The sequence below is a fragment of the Sinocyclocheilus anshuiensis genome, unplaced genomic scaffold, assembly GCF_001515605.1.
Source record: "Sinocyclocheilus anshuiensis isolate Anshui unplaced genomic scaffold, SAMN03320099.WGS_v1.1 scaffold354, whole genome shotgun sequence".
Classification (NCBI taxonomy): Eukaryota; Metazoa; Chordata; class Actinopteri; order Cypriniformes; family Cyprinidae; genus Sinocyclocheilus; species Sinocyclocheilus anshuiensis.
In genome coordinates, this window is record NW_015544195.1 from 2,010,334 (window position 1) to 2,018,716 (window position 8,383).

The 8,383-nt window shown below is 35.5% G+C and overlaps 1 protein-coding gene across 4 annotated transcripts in view; it reads right to left on the bottom strand.

Annotated features, from left to right (window-relative positions):
* The window catches only part of LOC107696709 (adenylate cyclase type 2-like), a 56,772-nt gene extending 48,389 nt beyond the window's left edge, over nt 1–8,383 (bottom strand). For all 4 annotated transcript variants that reach the window (XM_016497182.1, XM_016497180.1, XM_016497179.1 and 1 more), the window contains exon 1: nt 8,248–8,383. The gene's annotated coding sequence lies outside the window, so the exon portion shown is untranslated. The remainder of the gene's footprint in view (nt 1–8,247) is intronic.

Here is an 8,383-nt window from a genome sequence, read left to right on the forward strand (position 1 = left end):
GTCACATATTTAAATCGATTTTCAACCGGCTCGCAGTTGATCGTTACATCCCTACTCCTTACTTTAATAAAAATGTGAAAAAATGCATTGTGGACAACAGGATAGGTTTTTCAATGTCTCCTCATAATCCACACCATTCAGGAAAGAGAATCCCATATCAAAACCCATCCACAAATACTCACTGTTACAAATACACCCAAATCTGCCAACCCCAACATTACATATGCATAATAACAAATGCAAAACAACGCAAAAGCATGCAACAATTGGTGTTCAACGCGGGCTGAAGAAAAACGCAACCGATAAAAACACCACCGCGGCGACACACCCTCTATACAACGATTCACATAAGCTCCTGAAATACCTTTCAACGGCAAATGATCTTCAGAAAGAGCTTCAAGTGTCACATCCACTTTTAGGACAAAGAGACAAGAGCGGGAGAACTTCCACACAGTCCACAGACTGAGAGCGCATGTGAAGCAGAGACAGTGAAAAAATGAGAAGACAAGGCTAGACAAAACATTACATCAGTGCTACGAGCAAACACACACCGCGAAAGAATGTTCAGAGTGCATGTGACACACAGATACCACTCCTCCACTATATACTATAATCATAATATTTTTTGACATTATCATGTACTGTTTGTTTATATGCAAGCCTTTGTGCCTGTGGGAGAAAAAGAGGGTTTTGGGGGGTTTGCGGGAGGGGATGGGCAGAGGATATGCATCAATTAAACAGACCGGTGTGGTCCAGTATATGAGGGTAAAGAGGGAGGGAGGAAAAACAAAATGAGAGAATAAGAGAGGGATTACAAGAAAGACACCATAACAAAGACAACAGATATGCTTTTTTCTATCAGCTCAAGTGTGCTTTATATGAGAGGATCAGATGGTAAGACGTGGCAAATTAAATCACCTCTTCATCTCTCACAGGCCAAAGATCTGACATGACCTTGTATGATCTATGATCTCAAAACCTGATGAACTCTTTGAAGTATTCGGCTTCATATTAAAGTCTCTTACAGAGTGTATTATGACCTCAGATGTGGATTTACAAGAGGATAGTATTACATAAATGCCATGGACCTTTTACGTGGTAAACTGCTACAGAGATTTTCAGGCTTCTAGGAAAAAAACTGCACTAACATGTGGCCATTTCATTAGAGACAATAGAGTAGCATGCAACACATTTTGCATACTCTCTTCTAGAGAAGGTTTACCAAAACATGAATTCCACACTGACATCAAAACAACACGTACCATTCAAAAGTTTAGGATCAGTAAGATTTTTCTTAAAAAAATAAAGAAATAAATAAAATTAATGATAATAATAAAATAAATAAATCATTAATAAATAAATCATTAATTAAAATGTTTTTATTATAATAATAAAATAAATAAATAATACTTTTATTCAGCAAGGATGCATCAAATTGATCAAAAGTAATATGAGTAAAGACATACATTGATGCAAAAAAAAAAATCTATTTCAAATAAATGCCGTTCTTTTAATTTCAAAGAATCATCAAAGAATATTGAAAAAAAGTATCTTGGTTTCCACAGTTTTAAATATTAAGCAGCAGCACAACTATTTTTAACACTGGGACTGATAATAATAAATATTTTGTGAGCACTAAATCAGCATATTACAATGATTTCTAAAGGATCATGTGACCCTGAAGACTGTAGTAATGGCTGCTGAAAATTTGGCTTTGCCATTACAGAAAAAAACGGCATTTTAGCATATATTCAAATAGTAAGCAGTTATTATAAATTGTCAAAAAAATATTTCACTATATTACATTACTTTTTTTTTTTATCAATTAAATTCAGCTTTGGTGAGCAAGAGACTTTTAAAAACATTTAAAATATCTTACCGACCACATACTTTTGAATGGTAGTACTGTATATATGTGTGCTAAGCTATCAAGACAGGGACATACCATAGACTTCTACTGTAAATAATGCCAAGTATAATTACTACAGACTAAACCTAATCTAAAACAAACCCTAAAAGTATGCATTTTTGTAAAATTACAAATACTACTGTATAACAATTAATATTTTTTATATTATTATTTTATAGTTTTATAGTACAAAAATGTGTGTACAAAATATGATATATATTTCATCTTTGAATATGTGTCCACAAGGAGGTTAGCTAAATTTGAAGAAAGATTCTAGGGGCAACAAACACACACACACACACACAGGAGACCCTATCAATCATCTGATGACTCTGACTGAAGTGTTTAGAATTTGACTCCTGCTAAGCTGAACGCCTTTTCAAGAGATGGCTGCTAACTCTACAACTCCTCCTCACATTTTGAGCACACAAGTGTGAGACCTTGTTTTAACACAGAGCTGTAAAGCAATTCAAATAGACCAAATCTAAAATAGATCATACGGCACAGACTGCACTGCCCACAAAGCCAGAACAGCAACAGACTGTACTGAGGGGGAGCAGGTTTGACCTACTGAGTGACAGTCAGTAACCTTTTGTGGTAGCTATAATCACACTACATGAACTGTTTGCTTAAGATTTAATACAACAGCTGTCTGTGATGCTGTCACTACACCTCAATTGACCGATCTCTCTCTCTCCCACTCTAAACGCTCTGTGTTTGTCATATTTGTGGTAAGGTTGGATTGCTGCAGATGGATCAGCCTGTCAGTCAAACAGCACAGCAAACCACAGCACTCAAAACCAAAGCACAATAATGAACTGCCATATCAAATATCTCACTAAAGCCTATAAAGAGCAGCTTGGCACCACTCTGTCTGTTATTGGTTAGGTGATTACATTACTGGATGGATTGATTTTGTGTAATTGGCTAAAGGGATGAGATGAAGGGATTCAGTGGTCATCAACTGATAATGTATAAAACATCTTCATAGCAGAGGTAGTTCTGTCCAGCACTGAACTTCAAGTCGGGATGGGCGATTTTTTATTTTTTTATCAATTTATTTAAATGTTTTGTCATCATGATTATATATATTTTTTCAAATCAAAGAATCGTGGTTTTGAATAAAAATATTTGCAAACATTACAATTAGACACACTGTCAATACACCAAGGAAAACAGCCATAACCTCATAGAACACGTTATGAAAAGAAAACTGTAGAATTCCCTTAATAGTAAACCTTTAAGTCAAAAATTGAATCATTCAGTATTTATTATCATTTTTATTTACTTATTTATTTTGTAACAATTTAGATAAAATTTGCAGACATTTTTGCATATCCAAAAGAAAAGAACCCAAAGTAAGTTGAGGAAGTCACTCCCTTATAAAACACCGCATTCCATTCAGTGGAAGAGACAACGCCTGAGTGGATACGTGGATGGTCAACTCCAGAAAATCTCCACAGGACGAAGGGAGTGTGCTACACACGGAGCAGGGGTGGAAAAAACTCAGGGGACATCAGAGAAGAACATCCTAGACACACACACACACTTGAATGTTTAACCTCTCTACCATTTATAGATCTCTAGCATTAGCGAGAGAGAAGGGTGGAGAACACATCAAAGGTCAGAGGGGGTCCATGTGCTTCTCAAATTAAAGATAAGTAATCTAGCAGGTCTCCATTGTCTTGGAGAGTGATTATTTGTGTCTTTTAAAATAAGAGAGAAGAAAGCAATCTTGGCTGTCATCAGTCTCACAATATCCCAAGTTGGATGGACGGACAGACAGACAGACTTCTCTGACTATGCATGATCACTTCTGCTTTTAGTCTTGGCCACCGCAACTTCTGGTGTAATGCAGGGTATAGAAAAATGAGATAAAATTAAGTGGTAAAGGTATTTAAAGGTTCCAGATATGTAATATATTAAAATGCTATGTTTATATTAGTGCTGTGAAACGATTAATCGCATCCAAAATAAAAGTTTTTGTTCACATAATATATTATGTATATATAAATACAAACACATTATTTAATTTAAGAATAATATGTAATGTTTATATATTAAATATATTTATATAATATAAATTATATGAAACGTATACATGTAAATATTTTCAAAATATATACTGTATGTGTGTGTCTTCATATATACATAATAAATATACACAGCATACACACATATATTGAGTAAACAAAAACTTTTATTTGGGGATGCGATTAATCGCGATTAATCGTTTGACAGCACTAGTTTATATTGTTAATAATTTATAGAATATACTATATTATTTAATCATAAAATTAGTTGTAATCAACAGATTTTTAAAATATTACAAAAAGAGTTTACTACTGCAGATTGCTATTAGACAATACTATACCAGAAGCTCGGGTAGCACAACGGTTTTCAAGGAAATACTAGGGGTGGGGGAAAAAAACGATACAGCATAGTCTCGATATTTCCCGTGGCATTAATGTATCGATACACGGACGCCAAGTATCGATCTTTTATTATACTATTTGGTAGAATAATAAAATCAATTTCTTTACAGTCCACTAGATTGTGGTGTTGAATTTTTTTCTGGTGAGGTCAGCTGGGTCACCTTCAGCATGCAGTAAGTTAGTAAAATAAAGATGGCGGAATGGCGGGAAGTTATCTGGAAAGCCCCATCCGCGTTTAAATCAGATGAAAGACTATGTTTTATTTAATTTAAATTTAACAGTAATTTACTTTCAAATGCCCCAATTGCTGAAGGGTCTGCACAACTTTTTTGTACAAGTTCAAGTTGCACTGTTCAAAATACCTGTAGTAGCACAGCAGTGCATACCTGTTTACATTTAACGTTAATTAAGGTGGACTAGATTAGACTGTAATACAAATAATTGAGTTTGCCAGGTGCATACAACATTTTTGACAGTTTGTCTGCTTGACAATCCCATTTTGCACTGCAGCAATAAAACTGAAGTGAGATAAACAAACAGAGAAATGTTTCTTTTTAGTTAAAACAGATGTTGCCAAAGTAATCCTTTGGGGACATCATTTGAAGTTGGAAAAAGGTAATAAATTGCAATATATCGCAGAATATCGCAATATATTTAAAATTGCAATAATATTGTATCGTGACACAAGTATCGTGATAATATCGTATCGTGGAGCCTCTGGTGATTCCCACCCCTAGGAAATACGTAGGCAGCTAGCGAGCACTGAGTCCTTTTACAGTAAAAAATATATTATTTTAGATCAAAGAGACAAACTACAAAAATTATCATTTAATAATCAATGAAATTGAATGGCAACATTCTAAGACACTGTTAGGTCCAAATGGAAAAGTGCACTAATGCTTACACATACATTTTAACTCATGCATGCAAACATTACCAATAGTCTGACCATAATGCTTCAGCATGTTTGACGTGAGGTTATAATGAACCTCATGTCTGTCTGTAAGAAGTGCTGTCTGCCTCTCACTTGCTTTCCACCTTCAGACAGAGTCTGACACTGCTCTCAGCGAACTCAATAAACTCTCTGTTCAACACTGCACAGATGTCCAGAACAAACAACTCCTGCAGAAAATACAACACAACAATCCTTTGGGTGGTGTACCAATCTACTTGCATTGTGTATATGCTACATACAGTATGTGTACTGTACATTTAGTTTAGTTTATTTGTTTACAGGGGCAATGCACATTAATAAACATGATAGTAATGTACCAGAATTAGCCAGAAGGCTATTTTTCATCTGTAGACCCTTAATAGAACGTTAAAAGGTCACCCTAAAAAAAAAAACACTATCTATTTAAAAAAAAAAAAGTTCTGTCATTAATTACTCACCCTCGCATTGTTCCAAACCCTTGAGACCTTCATTCATCTTCATGTGCACTTAGGATGGGATAAATGCAGAGCACTAATTCCTAGTACTGACCATACTTGGCCACATGTCACGTCACTTTCACTTTCACCTTTCCGGGCCTTGAAAATGGTGGTTCCATTGCTGTCTATGCAGGATCAGAAAGCTCTCGGATTTCATCAAAAATATCTATATAACTTGTGTTACGTTCCACGTGTGTTTTGTGTTCCGAAGATGAACGGAAGTCTTATGGGTTTGGGTGAGTAATTAATGACTTTTCATTTTAGGGTGAACTCTCTCTTTAAATACAATTTCAAATACTAACAAAAACACAGGCAACAAAATCCCACAAATTAATCATACTAAAAACATTGCATTGTAGAAAAATGTATCTAAACTCAATTGTGCTACATAAAAGGTGAAAAGAGATAAAGACAGATGAACATTTTAAGGCTCATAATGGGCATTTCTCAGAAGTTAAGTTCCCAGATAAATATTGGTAAGCGTTTGACAACATTAATGTTCTGTTCTAGTAGCTGACTGTTCACGAAACCAAAGATCAAAGATTTTTATCATAGCAAACTTTCAGAATCACTTCCTGTTGCCTAAACCCTTTCATCGACCATGAACTTTTTTGAGTGGAAGAGTTCATCTGTACAGTGCTGACTATGGCAGCCAAGCCAGACTCTGTACCACAATGACTGTTAAGCTAAGATCAGATGTGTGACCTATTAAACATCAGTCATCGTCAAAAGTACATAAACATCCAACATGTTTAGTTTACGACATTACCTGTTTCTGCATAAATTAACAAGCAATGACTAATTTAATCTCTACTTTCATACCAACCAGTTGTGTAAAGTTGACTGTGAAACGCTGAAGACAGAACATAAAAATGCTTCTTCTACTTTAAACTTACCAAAATGAAAACAGAGCTAAACAGCAGCTCTGACATGATAGCAAAACCTTTATACAGTCCTTTTTAACAATTTAATAATACCTGTAACAATGACAACTTGGAAACTACTGAAAAGACTAATATTTACTTCCATTTATACTTAGATGTAATATTGAATTTTTACACTTATTTGCAGCAATTTACAGAAGATTAGAGACGACACTTCTCTATGTGAGGTTTCTTCTTCAGTCACGTCTTTTTTAAGGGTTCCCACCCTTTATGACCATGACTTTTACAGTCATTCATGCCTACGTTTTTTTTTTAACAAGTCTTAAAGATTGCTGGCCTGGAGTGGATCTCAACAAATGTACAAAAGTCTCCAAAAATAAATAATTACATAAATAAAATATTCGCGCACATAGAGGATTCACTTTCTATATTTAAGAGCTGATCATGACCACAAACATTTAAATTCACTATTCCATTTTTTTTTTTTTAGGCAAAACAAATTTTTGAATTATCTGATATTTACATGTCTTCAATGACCAAGGGGGAACCTGCTTCCTACATACTCTATACTATACTCTTGAAATCAATCACAACAACATTACAAAACAAAGCACCCCATTGTCCAGCAGACATCAGTTAAACCTTTGTAACTAGTAAGCATTTCTTGGAAGGCTTTGCATTTAACATCACCACGTGAAAGGCACAGCAGCAAAGGTAAAGAGACAACGTCTGATAGCGTTTAACCAAAAACAAAAGTCACAAATCCAGACATTGCTCCAATAAGCTTCTACAGGTCTCACTCAGATCTGCAGTCTCTACATCTTTCTAGAAGTACTAGTAAAATGCTCCACTGAATTCTACTCTACTTTCTGGTTAATCCATATTGAGTTGAATTGATTGCCTTGAGGGCATCTGTTTTACCCGGACCCTCTCCTCTGTTCACTTTCAGATGGTAAGGCCAGTGGTTTTGTTTGCTCAGAGTACACTGCATATGATAAGCCTCCAGTGCACTTAGATTCATACACTCTGACATATTCATTTCCTGTACAGAGACCATTTATATCAAGAAACCCAGTAACTTCCACATCTAGCAGACATAGCCTGAAGATTGCTGCGTCAGTTGTACTGATTGTATTTGAAATAAATCATTATCAGGCTAACGGTACACCATATTATGTGCGTTTAAAAAGATTTTGGACCCAAATGACAGTAACGTACACGCCATACATGTAACCCCAGTTTCGCAGGACATCTTATGTCTTTTTCCAGGACATTTTCAACTCTTTCTATAAGACCGGACCACATTCCTGAACGATACAGATTTTCAGTCAGGGATGGTTTTTTTTTTTTTTAGTCAGGGATGTTTACTCTTTCTCTCTGAGCCCAACTGATGCGCTACGGACACGACAGAGCCCTGTAGATGAACCCAGACAACAGAAAACCCGTAAATGTACTTACATGACTGACTTTATATTACAATATAAAACGAAAAAACAAAGAACATCTCTGTTCGCTCAGTTTTCCTCGAGAGTCCAGGTAACTGATCTCTACAGGTATTAAATCCGCTGAAGTGATAAACTTTGCTCACCTGGCATGCTAAACTGTTGTTTGCTGCCGAAACCCACAGCGGTAAGATAGATTTGAGTTTGGCCCTCAGTTCCGTGTTTGACTGCAAAATCTTAACTGTTTCTCTCGCAGAGACTCCAGCTCATGCGGCTCGATCA